Source organism: Cupressus sempervirens, chromosome 3 (genome assembly GCF_028749045.1).
Source record: "Cupressus sempervirens isolate cs-2001-9-10 chromosome 3, ASM2874904v1, whole genome shotgun sequence".
Taxonomy (NCBI): Eukaryota; Viridiplantae; Streptophyta; class Pinopsida; order Cupressales; family Cupressaceae; genus Cupressus; species Cupressus sempervirens.
In genome coordinates this window covers 78,779,607-78,797,518 of record NC_143120.1, presented here as the reverse complement: position 1 = coordinate 78,797,518, position 17,912 = coordinate 78,779,607, and the positions used below count along the sequence as shown (strand labels likewise).

The window sequence follows — 17,912 nt, the reverse complement described above, 5'->3', positions numbered from 1 at the left end:
TAATGATTAGGTTAAGTGTCTCATACATAAGAATCTCGACTATAACAATCAGTAACTACAAACATTACATAGAGCATTCCATAAATAACCATGGTTGGGTTTATAAAGATCAAAAATAAAACATCATCATGTCATCACAATCATAACTCTCGAGCCTTTGGTAGACGTCTTATAATTGGCCAACACTAGTCAACCCAAAACCCAAAATAGAAACATAAAGAATGCAAGCACATGTTTTGGTTTTCCTAAAATTACATCATTGAATTAAAAGTGAAGGTTTTTAGTTTTCCATTTCCCAATTTTAGATAATGAATGGAGGAATATTTCCACATTCTTCCTAACCCATATATTTGTTTAAAAGTTTCTCTCCCAAAACCATTAGACTCAATTTTCTAATTATATTGTTTATATAAATGTTGTTCAAAAATGACTCTTATCAAGTTCCAATAAACAATTATCAATTCAATAAATTGCATAATTCAAAACTTTGATTTATAACACATTCTAATGATTAACCTTAATTAAACTAAGTTTAATTAAGTTAATTTATTAATATCTTTCCATTTTCAATAATAATTGACAAACTATTATTAATATTTTAAAACATTTATCTTTTAAAAGAATGACCCATTAATGTAATCTTGTAAATATAATAATTGTTCATAACTAATAATATATATATACATATATACTTATATAAATATATATATATATATATATATAGATATAAACAATACAACATTTTTATAAAAATTGAAATAAAAATCAAATCACAAATCGTGTCACATCTCTTAACCACGATACCATAGTCGACACCATATATGATAAAATGCCACCAAAAAAAAGGTGTCGTGCGGGGTTGCTGTTGTAGGCCTACAACAGTGTCCCAGAGCCTATGGCAGCAGTGCCGCCGGCCACTGCCACAAGTACAGAGGTGGGGCTATGGTCTCATCCCTCCCCAGCCACGTATTATGAATCATTTTTTTTTTTTTAATAAAATTTTTTATAAATGTTTTTACAAAAATGTAAATCGCAATGCGATAAAACTTTTGATCCTCCATTAAAATATATATGTATAAATAAATAAATAAATAAATAAATATATATATATATATATAAATGTATTTATGTATATATGTATATGTATATATGTGTGTGTGTGTGTGTGTGTGTATGCAAAGATTAATTAAGCATAACATATATATATATATATATATATATATATATATATATAGGACATGTATATGTACATATATATATGTTTGCAGATCTGAATTAGCATATTTATATCAACACAATTTTTTTTAAAGCTTTCAATTTTAAGGAAACCATGAAATGTTTTGTTCTCCACATTTACTCAATAAGTTTTCTTATGGATTTTACTATAATTTAAGCCCTAGCCCCATGTTCTCTTCAGATCTATGCATATGCAATTTTTTCAATTAATTTTTAACTACACATATTGAGAATACATAAAACTAAAATAGGAGAAACCCTTAGAAAACATATGAAAGACACGAAGAAGACAGGAAGTGCAAGATGTGGAAATAGCATAAGCAAGATCACAAGAGTCTACTTGGATTTTGATGCTAATTCACTTTTCCTCAGAAAACCCGCAGAGCAAGCTCCTCCCTTCTCCAAAGTTCTTGAGTCCTCCAATGCTCCAAAACACTCTCCAAATATGCTCCCTTAAGCCTCTAGGAGTGCCCAAATATAAAGGACTCTCAAGAATGCCTCTAGAAACAACTAGAAGGTGTAGACAACTAAGCACGAGCTTTTTCCAACTTTCTAGATGAGTCATAAGGTTGTAGATACCATGTGCTTAATTTGTGCGCTAACCCTCATGTTGTTAACATAAGAGAAATAAAAAAGGTGCATTAACTCCTAGGCAAGCTTATAAATTTTATTTAATTTTATTATAACTTTTATTATTATTTATTTATTATTTTATTATTATTTATTATTATTAATTTTTAATTAATTACTTTTATTTAATTCTATTCTCAATTAATCCTTATTTAATTATTTTTAATACAAAATATTAAAGATCATGATATAATATTAATTTTCTCCAAATAATTAATTTATTAATTAAATCTATTTATTTAAGACTTTATTAATAGAAAATTCACCATAGACCTCCAAGATCAAATTATGTCATCCAACACCTTCGGTGGGTAGGATACACAGATACTTGTCCTATCTTTCTAGGACAATGGTTTAAGGGTTTGGAATTTGGACTTGAAAAATCATCTCCCTTCTCTTATCATTGAAATAGTGTAACAGGGTACACTTATCTTAGCAATTCAAGGAAGTCGATACTCGGTACCTACAACCTGCATAAAAACCATGCATGTACATACTATATATATATAATGCTAAACTAAATAGGCAATGGCAGGAAGTGGTGCATCGTGTAGATCCTGACTAGCATGTGACTACGATTCCCTTCCTTAACCAGATTAGAAATGCCATACAATAAGAACAATCACGAACACCATATACATGCGAGTATGGGGTAAGTATCCATAATAAAACACATGAGATAATAAACCATCTAACTAATCATCATCAATAACTAAAATCAATATAATGATCATCATGCATACATGAAATGTAAAGTCTAAATAATCTCATTATATATCAATTGAATCCATAACATAATATCTAATAGTCTCAAAACAATACCACTGATCCATCAACATAAAACTAGTCTAACATAGCCTGATAATAGTAGTAACAATGTGTCCAGAAAAATGTGAACGAGGGAAGGCACTACAATTCCTCTTGGATACTAGGTCACAACCCACTGATATAACAAGCAACCTTCTCCTTATTTGCTTCTGCATGCCCTACTCTAATCAGAGGTCGGTAAAACTCCTCTATATATTCCTGGACTGATCTTCCTGCTTGCTTTAACCCATGCATTTTCTTAAAAAAATCAAACTCATAGTCAACAGGAATGAACTATTTCTTTAGTTTGTCCACCATGCGATCCCACCTTGTGATCTTATCCTTTCTTCTTCTATTTCTTTCCAATTGAACCTCTTGCCACTAGATCTTGGCATAGCCTTTCATTTTGGCCTTTGCAAGCTTAACCCTATCTGGATCCCTGATATCCTCATATTCAAAGTACTCTTCCAGTTTATTGATCCAATCAATCAACTCATCTGGTTTCAGATTTCCTAAAAATACACCAACATCAATTGTAGGTCTTTTCCCAATCTTAGTAATGGCCCTAAAAATCCTTTCATCTTCCTCATTTAGAACTTCCCCGTCAACTTCCCCTTCTAGTCCAAATTCTTCTTCATTTTAATCCTCACTTTCATCACCTACAACAACATTTTCTCTCCTACGGAGCTCCTCCTACAATGCTTGGACTTGTCTTTGGATGGCTCTAACCTCCTTAGGATTAATAGCTCTGGCCCTTCCACCATGCTCTCTTTGTGGAGGTATCTTCTTAATTCAAACTCACAACCACACAGTCTTGGTGTATTTGCCTCATAGTCAACACACTGTCTACATACTCAAGGAAACCCGCTTTGATACCACTTGATGGGGACACAACCCAGCATCGAATGGACACAAAAGGAAAGGGAAAATTTTATTTAATATGGAAATATGCTATTACATGCAGTATAGAGAGAATGAACTTCAAAACATGCCCTATGGGCTTACAATAGTATAAATCAAAAGATAATTTCTTCTCCCAGTTCTTTCACTCAAACACCACTTTGAACTGCCTTTTACAATGCCAGAAATATCCTTAAATAGACCCCAAATGGTTAAGGATTAGGAACACATTCTAGAAATTTCTAGTTGGCATCCACCAACCAAATAGAAGGCTCCTAAATCCATGTTAGAAGTTGGCATAAAACTAGAAGAATCCAGAAACGGTAACCGAACTTCTAAGAGGCATAATTTTTGAACCATAGCTCTGATTGATGAACCATTTACATTTCCAAAAAGCTCTCAAAGTTCTCTATAGCCATATGGGCCACATTTTCTCATCCCCCATTTTTAGCCCTGTTTGAGGTCATTTAATGCTCTTAACCTAACTTTTAAGCATTCTTAGGAGGTCTCCAAGAATTCAAAAACTACAATAACTTTCAAACCGTGGAGACTTTTGACCTAATTCTTTTTCTAAAATGCTCTAAATTAAAATTACAATCATTTGACCAATTTACACCTTTTAGTTCACCAAAATGATGGCTCAATTACATATTTCTATTTTTTAGGCATTTTCACATATCCCCAAGGGGCTCAAATACTCTAACCTAGAACACTGATAGTGGAACTGTGAGGGTTGGAACCTTTATTTGACCCAAATGGGTATCTAGAAATGAAAACACATGAAATAGAAACTAAGTCTAAGTATTTTTTTTTTGGTGACATAGGATTGCCCTTATACCTCTAGATGCTCCTACATCAAGTTCAGTAACAAGTTAATCTACCGAGTTATAGCATTTTTGTGAAGCGTTTACCAAATGACAGTAGTAACTAGTTATTTAAGACATCTAAGGGATCAAGATTTTTTTTTTTTGGTAACTGATTCAACCCGCTTCTCAATTACTTCATCTATAATTGACACAATTTGTATTAGAGCTTTTGGTGCTTGCAGGAAAAGATTTCAAGGATCTAAGCTAAAGATTAGGATGTCTTACAAGAGGGAGATTCCAAGACTTAAATAGTAACAACTTCTCAACATGGTAGGGATTGATGAGACTTCATCTGGCTTCTATTGGTGATTCAGGGCTGAAGTACCTTGATGAAAAATATACAAAACCTATTGGTACATTATCTGTCAATGATATTTTTGAAAAAAAGACTCACAAAAACATGATGATAGACATTTCATCTGCCCTAAGTTATGAAAAATTTGATGACATCAAGGATTGCAAAACTACCTTTGAAATGTGGAACAAACTAAAAGAGATCTATGGAGGAGATGATAATGTGAGAAGAGCTAAAGTAGAAAGTTTGAGAGGACAATTTGATCAAGTGAGGATGAAAACATAGTAAAATATTTTGAAAGAGTTAAAGCAAGTGTTAGTGCAATCAAAGCATCTGGAGGAGATATCAAGGAGGAAATTTATAAGTAAAGTTCTTGGAACACTACTTCCCATTTATGCAATCAAAGTTTCTACAATTCAAGAAAGAAGACGTGAAGCAAATCATAAGATAAATATAGAGGCTATAGTTTGAAGATTGACTACATATGAGCTAGACAACTCTAATAATTATGTTCTAGCTACCAAGAATGTTGAATCAACATTCAAAGCCAAGCTTTCACTCAAGGAGAAGGGTAAGAAGATAAAGGATCCTCAGTCAAATAGTGATGAAGAATTAGAACAAAGTTTAGATAGTGATCTTGAGGTGGTTGAAGCTCTGCTAGCAAAAGAATATTGAAGAGGCAAAGGGAAATACAAAGGCAAGGTTCCTCTAATCTATTTTTCTTGTGAAGAAATCAGACATATTTCTGCTAGGTGCCTAAATAAGTAGAACAAGGATGAGAAGAAAGAACACAAGTGCAATGGCAAAAAAGACTTCAAATCATTCAAGGAAAAAGGTAAGAAAACATGCTTCATGGCTAAGGATTCTAATGATTCTAATGAAGAAGAAGAAGATGAAATTGTTTACATTACTATAAAGGATGAATCTGATAATGATGAAAAAATGGCACCAATTTCTCATGTGAGAAAAAATGATACATGGATTATAGATAGTGATTGTTTTCATCACATGACTGATGATAAAACTAATTTTGAACATTTGAAGACTATGATGGTGGCAGTGTGAGGTTTGGTAATAATGAACCTTGTTGCATAAAAGGAAAAGCAAGAATCTCTCTAACCAATGAACTTGTATGTGATAATGCATATTGGGTAGAAGGACTAAAACATAATTTATTAAGTGTGGCACAACTACCCAATAATGGATTCAAAGTGGAATTCATGGATGGAAAAGAAAGATTGTTGGATGGCAAAGGAAAATGGATTGGATCAGGCACTCAAACAAAAGGTAACTTGTTTTATCTTGAACTTGGTTAATGTTCATATTTTATTGCTCAAGTTGAAGAAAGTTGGTTATGGCATAGGAGGTTGTGTCATGTGAACTTTGATAACTTAGTAAAAAAAGTAAATTCAGGAAAGTAAGAGGCATTCCTAACATAAAGAAACTTGAGGTTGGTCTATGCAAGAATTGTCACATTGGAAAGATGGAAAAGACTAGCTTTAAAAGCAAGAACTATCAATCTGAAGAAATTTTAGAAATTGTGCATACTGATTTGTGTGGACCTATTGAAATTGAAAGTTATACTGTTGAAAAATTCTTCATTATTTTTGTTGATGATTACTCAAGGATGATGACTATTATGTACCTAAGAGAGAAATTAGAAGCATTTTAGAAGTTCAAATGTTATTTGGCCAAAGTAGAAAAGGAAACAGGCAAAAGACTAAAATATTTGAGGTCAGATAGAGGTGGTGAATTCATTTCACATGAGTTCAGTAACTTTTGCATTGAAAGGGGAATCAAAAGACAGGTTTCAGCACTTGGAACTCCTAAACAAAATGAAATAGTTGAAAGAAGGAATAGATCTATCGTGGACTATGCAAGAACCTTAATGATTGAAAAGAGCATTTCTATCAAATACTAGAAGGAAGCTATCAACACTGTAGTTCATACCTTGAACCAAGTACAACTGAAGAAGAACTCATTCAAAATCCCCTATGAGTTATGGTATGGCTACAAACCCAATGTAAGTTACCTAAAAGTATTTGGAATCAAATGTTACATTATTAAAGAATCTAGAAAAGGGAAATTTGATGTGAAGGGTGATGAAGGAATATTTTTGGAATATTCTTGTAAGAGTAAAGCATATAGATGTTTGAATTTGTCTACTCACAAAGTCATAGAAAGTGCATGTGTAAAAGTTGACGAGTTTGTAGAAAGAACTGAAGAAGAAATCCAAAGGTGATCTAAAGACTATAGGAGATTTGTTTTTGTTGAACCTGATATAGTGCCAGGTACACCTATCAATCAAAAATCTTCTACTCTAGAGTCTTTTATAACTGAGTTGTAGGAAGTTCAAACAAAGTCAATACCTACTGAGTTGCAAGGACTCGAGTTGCAAATAGAAGCTACCGAATCAATAGCTATCAAGCCTGAGCAACTAGAACTAGAAGTTTCAACATAGAAGGATAACAATGCAAGTCATTCAAAAGGCAAGGAGCCTGTGCTAGCCAAGTATTTTAGGAAGCATCATGCACCTGATTAGATCATTGGAGATAAATTTGAAGGAACAATGACAAGAATTAAGTTGAAAGACACTTGTTTACTTACTAATTTTGAACCTAGAAATGTCAAAGATGCATTAGAAAATGAAAGTTGGATTGAAGCTATGAATCAAGAGATAGAGAAGATAGAGAAAAAAAAAAACATGGACTCTTGTACCTAGGCCTAAAGACAAAATTGTGATTGGAACTAAGTAGGTATTTAGAAACAAGTTAAATGAAGATCATAAGGTGTTAAAGAACAAAGATAGACTAGTATGCAATGGATACTCTCAAGAAGAAGGTGTAGACTATGGAGAGACTTTTGCTCCTATTACAAGATTGGAAGGTGTAAGAACCTTACTTGCATATGCTACATGCAAAGGATTCAAAGTTTATCAGATGGATGTCAAGTTAGCATTTCTCAATGGTATACTAGATGAAGAGGTTTACATTGAATAGCCTGAAGGTTTTGTTGATCTAGACAAGAAGAAAATTTTTTGCAAATTACATAAGGCATTGTATGGTCTAAAACAAGCCCTTAGAGCATGGTATGAAATACTACATAACTATTTTATTTAGATTGGTTTTCAAAGAACTAATGATAAGAGTAGATTGTACATCAAGGAAGGACCAGATAAAAAATTATTTTGGCAAAGATATTTTTATATGATACTTTGTTCAAAGGAAATGATAATCTTTGCAAAGAATTTTTAGAAAAAATGAACAAGGAATTTGAAATATCAATGTTTGGTGAGATCAAATTCTTTGTTGGTCTTCAAATTCAACATAATAAGAATGGCATCTACATCACTCAATCTAAATATATCAAGGAGATACTAAAAATTTTTGGTATGGAAGATTGCAAACTAGTTGGGACTCCAATGTGCATTGGATTGAAACTTACCAAGGATGATGAATCAAAAGAAGTAGATTAGACATTGTATAGATCTATGATTGGAAAGTTGCTATATGTAGTGCACACAAGACCAAACATTTCCCTTGCAGTAGGAATTATAGAAAGATTCTTAGCAAAACCAAAATAAAATCACATGATGGAAATCAAAAGGATCATGAGATATTTGAAAGGAACTAAAGATTATGGATTATGGTATAAACTAGGAGGAAATCTAGATTTAAAAGTTTTTACTGATGCAGATTGGGCAGGAAATGTTGATGATAGAAAAAGTACAAGTGAAGGAGCTTTCTTTCTATGAAAGAGGTTAGTTTCTTGGATAAGAAAAAAGCTAAATTGTACATCACAATCCATAGCAGAGATAGAATATGTTGCAGAAGAAGTAAATTGTTCAAACATTGTTTGGTTCAAATAGTTATTAGAAGGTATGATAGAAGAAATCAAAGAAGTTGTTATGTTTTGTGACAATACAAGTGCAATTAACATATCCAAGAATCTAGTGATGCATTCAAAAACCAAGAATATTTCTATAAAGTATCACTTTGTCAGAGAATTGGTGCAGGATAAGGAGATCAAATTGGAATATGTCCATACAAAGGAAAAAAATTGCTGAAATATTCACAAAGCCTTTACCTAAAGATGCATTCTTGTATCTAAGAGGTAAGTTAGGGGTCATTCCCCTATCTAAAGCTCACTAAAATATAGTTTTACTAATGCATCAACATGAACAAAGGAAAAAGATCTATTAGTTGATGCAGCAAACTAATGAAGACATTGCATACGAATAAGTACCCAAGCTATAGTGAAATTCATTTTGAGTTATGTTGTCTTTGGCATGTGTTTTCAAAGAGGGAGAGTTTACTATCATATCCTTTTGAAATTTGTAAGAAAAAGAGAGTTTATGCAAGAGGGAGAGATTACTATGAAAGAGGGAGATTACTATAATGAAATATAAAAAGCATTCTATTAGAAAAGATTAGTTCTCAAATTTTATTCTGCTATGACATGTTGTGTTGCCATCAATGCTAAAGAGGGAGATTGTTGGATACAATTGTTCAATTGTGTGTTGTCTTTGATGTTAGACAAATGTCATATCAGTTATCAAATAGAGTCTACCAAGCTTTGTTGGTCAACAAGGCAAAAGCCAAAGTCTATCGAGCTTAGAAGCTTAGAGAAGAAGGTTTACAATTTCTACTAAGCATTCTCATGCTACTTGTGTAGACAGAGTCTACCGAGCTTTCAAGGTTAAGCAAGAAAATTTAGTTGTTACAAGCTCACTCAGTCATCAAAGGAAAATAGTGCAAAAAATAGTTCTTACTGAGCTCTCATGGTCAGCAAAGGAAATTCAATTCTTACCGAGTTCAATTGGTAGCCAAAGGATTTTGCAGATTTTATAGTGTTAACCGAATTGAGTTGGTTAACTCAAGAAATTTTTTCTAGAAGTAGTGCTTACCAAGCAGGGTTTGCCAATGAAGGATTTCATTATTTTGTAGAATAAAGTCTAATGTAATATTTGTAGCTAACTCATGTATGGTTTATTAGTAAATGTAACTTTTGAATGAGTTAACTTGATAATCTAAATGGTATATATAAGAGGTTAAGTTGTGAATTCTAAGTGTGTGATGGATTTGATGTGATATATGTGTGAAGGAGGAATGATTATTGTGAAAGTGAATTTTGAAGGATGATTAGAGATCATTGAGGAACAACAAAGCTATATTTGATCAAGGAGGATCTAATGATGCAAAATAGAGATCTCTAATCAAAAAATTTAGTTGCATCATATTTAGGTCAATTCATTGTTACTTTCTAACCATTGTAGCAGTGATTTCAAAATCTCTTAATAGAGTTTATTTAATAGCCATTTTGTAAATCCTCTAATAAGGTGATAGTTTAGTTGAATTGTTCTAAAGACCACTAGCAAGGCCACTCCTAATAGGGTGATTAAACCCTCTAATAAGGTCACACCTAAAAGTGTGTATTGTAATCTTTAACAGGGTTGGCTACTAATAGGGCTCACTTCAGAAGAGTGAAAATTGGTAGCTAGTTACTTGGTAGTTTTTCCCATATTGGGTTTCCATGTCAAATATGGTGTCTCTTGTGTTCTTTTTATTTACTTTTGCATGTATGCTAACAATTATGAATTCTTAAAGTTCAATAACAAGTTAATCTATTGAGTTGAAACATTTTTGTGAAGTGTTTATCGAGTGATAGCAATAACTAGTTATTTAAGACAGCTAAGGGATCATGATTTTTTTTTATGGTAATTGCTTCACCCCACCAACCAACCCCCCCCCCCCCCCCCCCCCCCCCAACCCCTCTTAGTTACTTCATCTATAATTCCAACAAAAACCAATCTTTCTCTAAGAAAGAAGGCTTCACCACTAGTCCTCTTTTTGTCATCCATATTGCCTACCCAATTAGCATCAGTAAAAGAACATAACATGAAGTCATTAGATCTATCATACCATAATCCAAACTCTTGTGTTCCTTTCAAATATCTAAATATCCTTATGATTGTTGCTTAATGTGCTTCTCTAGGATCAACCTGAAATCTTGTAACAATTGAAAATGCATTTTCTATATCTAGCCTTTTGTAAGTTAGATTTTGCAAACCTTTGATCATAGATTTGTACTTCTTATGCTCAACAATAGCTATCTTATCCTTTGTACATAACTTGTGTCCAATTACTATAGGTGTTCCAAAAGGTTTACATGTTTCCAAATCAAACTTTTAAAGAAAATCCTTCAAATACTTAGTTTGAGAAATAAAGATTCCTTCTTTATTCTGTACAATTTGCAATCCTAGAAAATATTTCATTTCTCCTATTATACTTACTTGAAATTCTTTCTTCATTTCTTCTACAAACTTTTCACTTTCCTCATCATTTCCTCCAAAAATGATATCATCAACAAATATTACCAAAACCATTAGTCGATCATCAATTTCTTTCCTATAGAGATTACTATCTTCCATACCTTTTCTATATCCAAGGTTTGTGAAATTCTTATCCAACCTTGCATACCAAGTTTTGGGAACTTTCTTCAAGTTATACAATGCTTTTTTCAATTTGCGTACTATGTCCTTATCATGTGTTAAAGGACAATCTTTAGGTTGTTCAACGTATACCTCTTCTTTAAGTTCTCCATTCAAAAATGTTAACTTGACATTCATATGATACATTTTGAATTTCTTATATGCTCCATATGCTAAGAATAATCTTGCTACTTCTATTCTAGCCACAAGAACATAGGTCTCATGATAGTCTATTCCTTCTTGTTGTGAGTAACCTTTGCATAGCAATCTTGCTTTGTTTCTTACAACTTCTCCTTGCCCATTCATTTTGTTCATGAATACCTATTTAGTTCCTATCACATTCTTGTCTGCTAGTTTGGGGACCAATTCCCATGTCTCATTCTTTACTATCTAATCCAATTCTTCTCTCATAGCTTGTTTGCAATGATCATCTTTACATGCTTCATATGCATTGTTAGGTTCAACTTTAGATATCAAACATAGTTCTTCATTGACTCTATTTCTTGTCATCACACTTTATCTTTTCTTCTGATGATTTACTTTGATGGGTTATTCTTTAACAAATTCTTTCCCAAAGTAGGAGTTTTTATCTCAACTTTTGGCTCTGTTGAAGGTTCCTGAGCTTTTTTCCTGCCTTAACTCTCCTTCATTCTTCAAATCATTGTCATTCTCAAAGAATACTTCATCATTCCTTGGTTTAGTAACAATGTCATCATCTGAATTTTAGTCAACTATTCTTTCTTACATTCTAAATTTATCATCAACTCTCTCATTTGTACTTTTCATAATAGTCACCAAAGTTGTCTTCTCTATTAAGTTTTCTTTTGATTAATCAAATTAGGCTCATTATCACAGTCATTCAAGAATCTTTCTATACTTGCTTTAAATTCTTCAACTTGCTTTAATCTCTTAGGACATTTGGACAAAAAATGACCAAACACTTTACATGTCCAACAAAAAAATAAAATCCATACCTTCTAGTTCTCTCTTTGTAAGTAGATCAATATCTTCCTTTATCTTTATGTCTTCTTCTAATTCGGATCTATGTTTTCTTGAAATTTTGTTCTTCAATATACAATAGAAGGATTTTTTATTTGAAAACTCAATATTTTGTTCCTTACTCAATTCTAATAATTCACCAAGAATTTCAACCAACTAGGTGTCAAAATTTTCTTTACCAAACTTAGGATTATTTTTCCTGAACATGCTCACCATGGATCTCCCAAAATTATTAAACTTTATCTTCAAGGACTTGATGCTCTGATACCAATTGTTAGACATTATAGTCTACCAAGATAATTAAGAGAAAGGGGTGGGGGTGAATTAGTTATCCAAAAATTAAAACATTTATTATCCTTAAACAATCTTATCCATTCAACCAAAGTAAACAACAACCATAACAAGATGCACATAAAAAAATTACACTAGATATCTTGACTAGGGAAACCCTTGATTAGAGGGAAAACTCCAGTGGGAATGATGCCCACAAGATGATGTACTAATATAAATATTCCTTGTTAGAGGATGGACCCTGTTAGTAGTCTATTACAACATTTAGTAGATAGAGTCCATATTAAGAGACTTTGAATCTTTCATAGGAGATTCCAACCATGTTAGGAGTTTTAGTATAATATATGCAAGAAGAGCCCTCTTCCCAAACATGCAATTTCAATTACAAGGAGAGCTCACTACCCAAACAAGTAATCTAATATTAAGTTCCTTTTTCCTCCATTCTATCAACCAAATCAAACATTATCAAACCTTTTATACCATGTCACAAATCTTGGATCCAAATATCAAACCTTGGATCACCCAAAAAAATCTTGGCAATGTAGTTTCCTTAACTTTCACTTTTCTCTACTCAACTTCACATTTTTCTCTTTGTACTACCCACAAATTACTTCTTTATATCATCTACATATATTATGATCAAGGAAATTTCCTTCCTTTATATTGAGTCCATAAATCAATTTTTTGAGTTGGCTATTACACCTTCTCAATTAATTATTATAGGACCACATGAACACATTACACTTAGCGATAACATTAATCTTCCACATGGAAAATTGAATAACTTTCCATAGACACAATATTATGATGAGAAATCTTTACCATGTCATCATCAACATGTCTTATACATATCCTCAACCTTGACTCTTAGAATAATAATTCTTCTAAGAGATATAAAAAATTTACTAGAACATGCCTTTGTAAACTCTATCTCAAAACAAATATCACCAAAACATATATAACTTCTTCCAAATTGAGCATTTATTCACCTAAAATTAACTACATATACTAGATACTCAGAAGTATCTCCCATAACCTTTGATCATGAGAATACTCAACTATTCATCCATACTAACTTGATCTTTCTATTGTTCTTCTATTAGATACCACAGAAAACTACTATGTTGACATTGATGACAAACTTAGTCATGAATGTAATATATCATCATAGTAACATATCTATAATACTTCCTCATAGGAATATTAATAGAAATCGTGCTTCCAAAATTCTCAACTATATCTTCTTCTTCCATTAATATATCATTCAATATCTTTTTCTTTTATATTGATGTATTATGTTCATTCTTCAATTATATGTCATTTCTATTTGTCTTTGAATGATATAGAGTGAAGTCCCTTCCTTGTACCATTTCATTTATTTTTGATATATGAATGACTTTTGAGTCAAAGCTAAGATAAAATCTATGTATCTAAGGATCATATTGATGAATTGTGCTTCCTTGGGTAGAGATAGGATTAAATAATACTATTTGGTGTATCATCCCTCTTAGATTAGAATAGGTAGTTTTCTTTCATGCATTTTGTCTCCCTTTTCCTCTCAAGAAATAGTTAGGTGCACCCTGATAGTAGGAAAGTTAACCTTCTCCAGGGACTCAATATCTAATTGAAAAGTACCATATTTTCAAGATTATTTCCATGTTACATGACCTTTCCTTTATGTAAAAACTTTAGGCAAGGGTATAAACTTTCTTGTCAACTATTTTTGACATGCTTGGAGGGAATCATATTGAAGCATTCTAAAGTATAATATTTACATGTGTCAAAAGAATAACTTAAAAATTATATTGATGAGATAGTGTTTTTCTTAACATTATAGACTTTCAAGAGTCTTATTTTGAAGAACTTGATGACTCTACTCTACTTCTACATTTTGGTTTTACACCAAAATTATTGTGATTCATACCTAAAGCTAATACAAGGGCATCTTCTAGAGGAAACTTTTAATATACTAAGCTTTCATTTTCAAATCCTAGAAGAAATAGAAAAAGATTGTCTCCATCAAGAGCTAGGAGTGTAGAAGTAATATATACACCTACAAGATCTCTATATACTCCTCTTGTTGATAGGTTACAACCTAGGATACCATCTAGCCAATTTAATAAATCATTATTCTACATGGCACAACCTAGAAATCAAGTTTTTTCCACCTTCAATGGTGAAAGTCCTCTCACTCTTTCCCAAAGACATGATATCCTAGAATTTTCTCTTAAAAGTATACCTAATTTTACTCATGAAACTTCCATCTCTCCTATAGAATACATTCAAAAGATTTCAAATATCTATAATATCCATAGTATTGTAGAGGATGATGTTATTGTTAGAATGTTAGCTTCATCTCTAAAAGGAAAGGCCGTATAGTGGTACGAGGATTACCACATAATTCAATCACTAACTAGGATGAGTTATGTGAAAGGCTTTGCAAGCATTTTGAGGACAAGAGTGATTTTTGATCGCTCTTGGAGTAACTAAATACCATTAAAGGGAAGCCCATGAATATCAAATGAACTTCAATTATAGATTTCAAAAGACATTGGATAAAATAACTACTATAGTAAAGCCTACTCCTAGAAATGCTTTCTTACATTACCTTAGAGCTTTTAATATTGGTATTTCTACAATAGCACAAACTATGGGAGGGTACATTTTTCTAGTTGCATATGAAATTTCTATAAGGGTAGAGACTATCCTAATTCAAGGAGGGAAATTATCCCCAACACCTCCAATACCTTTCCTCCCATTATTCCCTAATCATTAGCCTATGGTAGCCCCTATCCCTACCACCTTTGCAAGTCAATCTCTTGTTGTATCTCCAATAGCTTCCACATATTCTAATGTAGTAGATAAGATTGAAGCCATGATGCAAATGATGATGTAGAATATAGATAAGAAGTTGTAATATCAGGAAAAGAACATGGAGGACAACTTCTTAGTGGCATGAAAGATGAGCAATGATTTGTAACCATTAAGAGAAAACAAGATCAAAATAATAGGTTTCCCCAACCTCATTTACAAAATCCCACATTTAATACATCACCAAATCAAGGACAAGGTTATGCTCCATACAATTAGAACATGCCTATTGGTAATACCCCTTGTAAAAATGCAAATGCAAATCCAAATAGGGAATTATTTACTCAAAGAAACCTTGCTCTAGAAAATGACTTTTTTTGTTCTTGTAACTACTCCTATGGATATTGTATGTGCGAAAGAGCATAGTCATCATAGGCATTGGTCACACAAGATCAAGTAGCAAAATAACAATTTTGTGCTCATCAATCTATTGATGTTTCTCATGTATAGTAGTAAGGTGATTATTCTTTCATGAACCATCAACCAAAAGAACATTGTCATACCAATCATGATGCCATAGCTCACAATAGTAGAAGTAAGAGAAAAGTGATTGAGGATACTATACTTCCTTCTCCAAATCAAGCTTAAACTCGAGGTATTGCTTCTCATATACCAGTGATGAATTCACAACCAAATGTTGCCCCTCAATAGAGGCAAGATATAGGAAACAAGAAGTCTATTGAACCTCAGACTGCTCACTTTTAGTTGTTAGTCCATCTAGCTCTGAAGGCTCCAACCAAAGTAGTAAATACTCCTCTCAACATTATAGATCAAATGAAGAGGACTATAGTTAATATCTCCATATGGGATTTTTTTGTCACTATGCTATCATTAAGGAAACTACTACAGTAAGAGTTAGAAGGCATATGAGTGGAAGATCAATCAAACAAAGAGGAAAATGCAACAAGCCTAGCGCAGCCAACAAAAGTAGCAGAAAAAAGTAAGAAAAATAGACCTCCTCCTTTTTATGTCTCTTTTATCATAGGAGACAAGCTAGTTTGTAATTACATGATTGATTCAGGGGCTATTAGCTTTGTAATTCCTAGGTGTATAGCTAACCTCCATGGTATTAAATATAATCCAATGGTTTGGGATGTACTCCAGTTGGATGGTAGTTCTATCAAAATAGTAGGAATCTTTAAAAATGTAGAAATGGCATTGCATGCTTAACCTAGTCATACTATCGCACAAGACATATCAATAGCTGAGGTCAAGCCACACTTTGTCATCTACCTTTCTAGGGATTTCTCCACACAAATAGGTGGCTATATTGGATTAGACTAATCCTACATGTTTTTAGAACAAGATATGAAACAAAAGCTTCCATAAGGGCTGATCCTCTAGCCCTCAATCATATAGAGACCTATGCTCCTAGCCCCATCAATATGAATTTCATAATTTGGGAGGGAGATGAAGGATGCATAGCCCATGATTATGTCACTTCCTTAGAAAAAGTGCCTAATTATATTTTGGATGAGTGGGCCACTATTTATCGATTTGAGGCCATACAAGAAGCTAGACAGATAGGTCTTGGAGCATATAGCATATTTGAGGAGAATGTCCCTATTCCCAATCTTATGAAAATAAAATAAAATACAAGTGGACTGTGGAATACATTTTTTGATGGATCAAGGAACAAAAATGGCTCAAGTGGTGGTGTCATTCTCATTTCCCCTAAATTGGAGGAATTTTATTTATCGTATAGACTCCAATTCAATTGCACCAATAATGTGACAAAGTATGAAGCTCTAATCCAAGGTCCCCAACTTGCAAAAAGAAGAGACATCAAGATATTGAATGTATTTGAGGACTGTGATTTGGTTTTTAATCAAATCAAAATCCATATGTCACAAACTACAATCTTCTCAAATCATACAAGCATAGAGTGTATGATCTACTTGAAGAATTTTAGGCTTTCAGTATTTAGATAGTCCCAAGAAATAAAAATAAATATGCTAGCAAGCTTGCAATCATTTGTTCATTATTATATACCAAAGCATGTTGCTGATGAAAAGAAGCAACAAATCAGAATTTTTGTAAGGCTTGTTGTCCCAAAAAATTGCACAAATTTGGAAGTGTTTGATTCTAATGTGCAAATTGCAACTTTCTACAAAATAAAGTAGATTTCTCTACTAGAAACCATTCCAAGTTGCAAAGCTAGTATGGGGACCAGATCATCAACCTTAGCTCCAATAAATTTTCTAAAGGTCTAGACACTTTGGAATCTTTGATGATAAAGCAAGAGGCAAAGGCTCAAACTTGACTAGTGGAAAGAATGATTACACACAAGACACTATAAAGACTCTCAACTTGGGAAAGGTATGCACTAATATTGAACAAGAAGTCATCATTAAATTATGTCAAGAGTTCAATGATGTTATTTCTTGGAAATATGATTAATTAAAGGGTTTTGAGCCAAGTTTATTTCAGCATACCATAGATTTAAACCATGATGCTAATCCTATTAGGTATAAACAAAGGCAAATTAACCCCAATATTGAACCATTAATGAGAAATGTATTATAAA

At 32.5% G+C, this 17,912-nt stretch overlaps 1 pseudogene; it reads left to right on the top strand.

Moving 5' to 3' along the window:
- Window positions 1-895: 895 nt before the first annotated feature.
- Window positions 896-17,912, top strand: part of LOC149564862 (putative GPI-anchored protein At3g06035 pseudogene) — a 32,808-nt pseudogene continuing 15,791 nt past the window's right edge.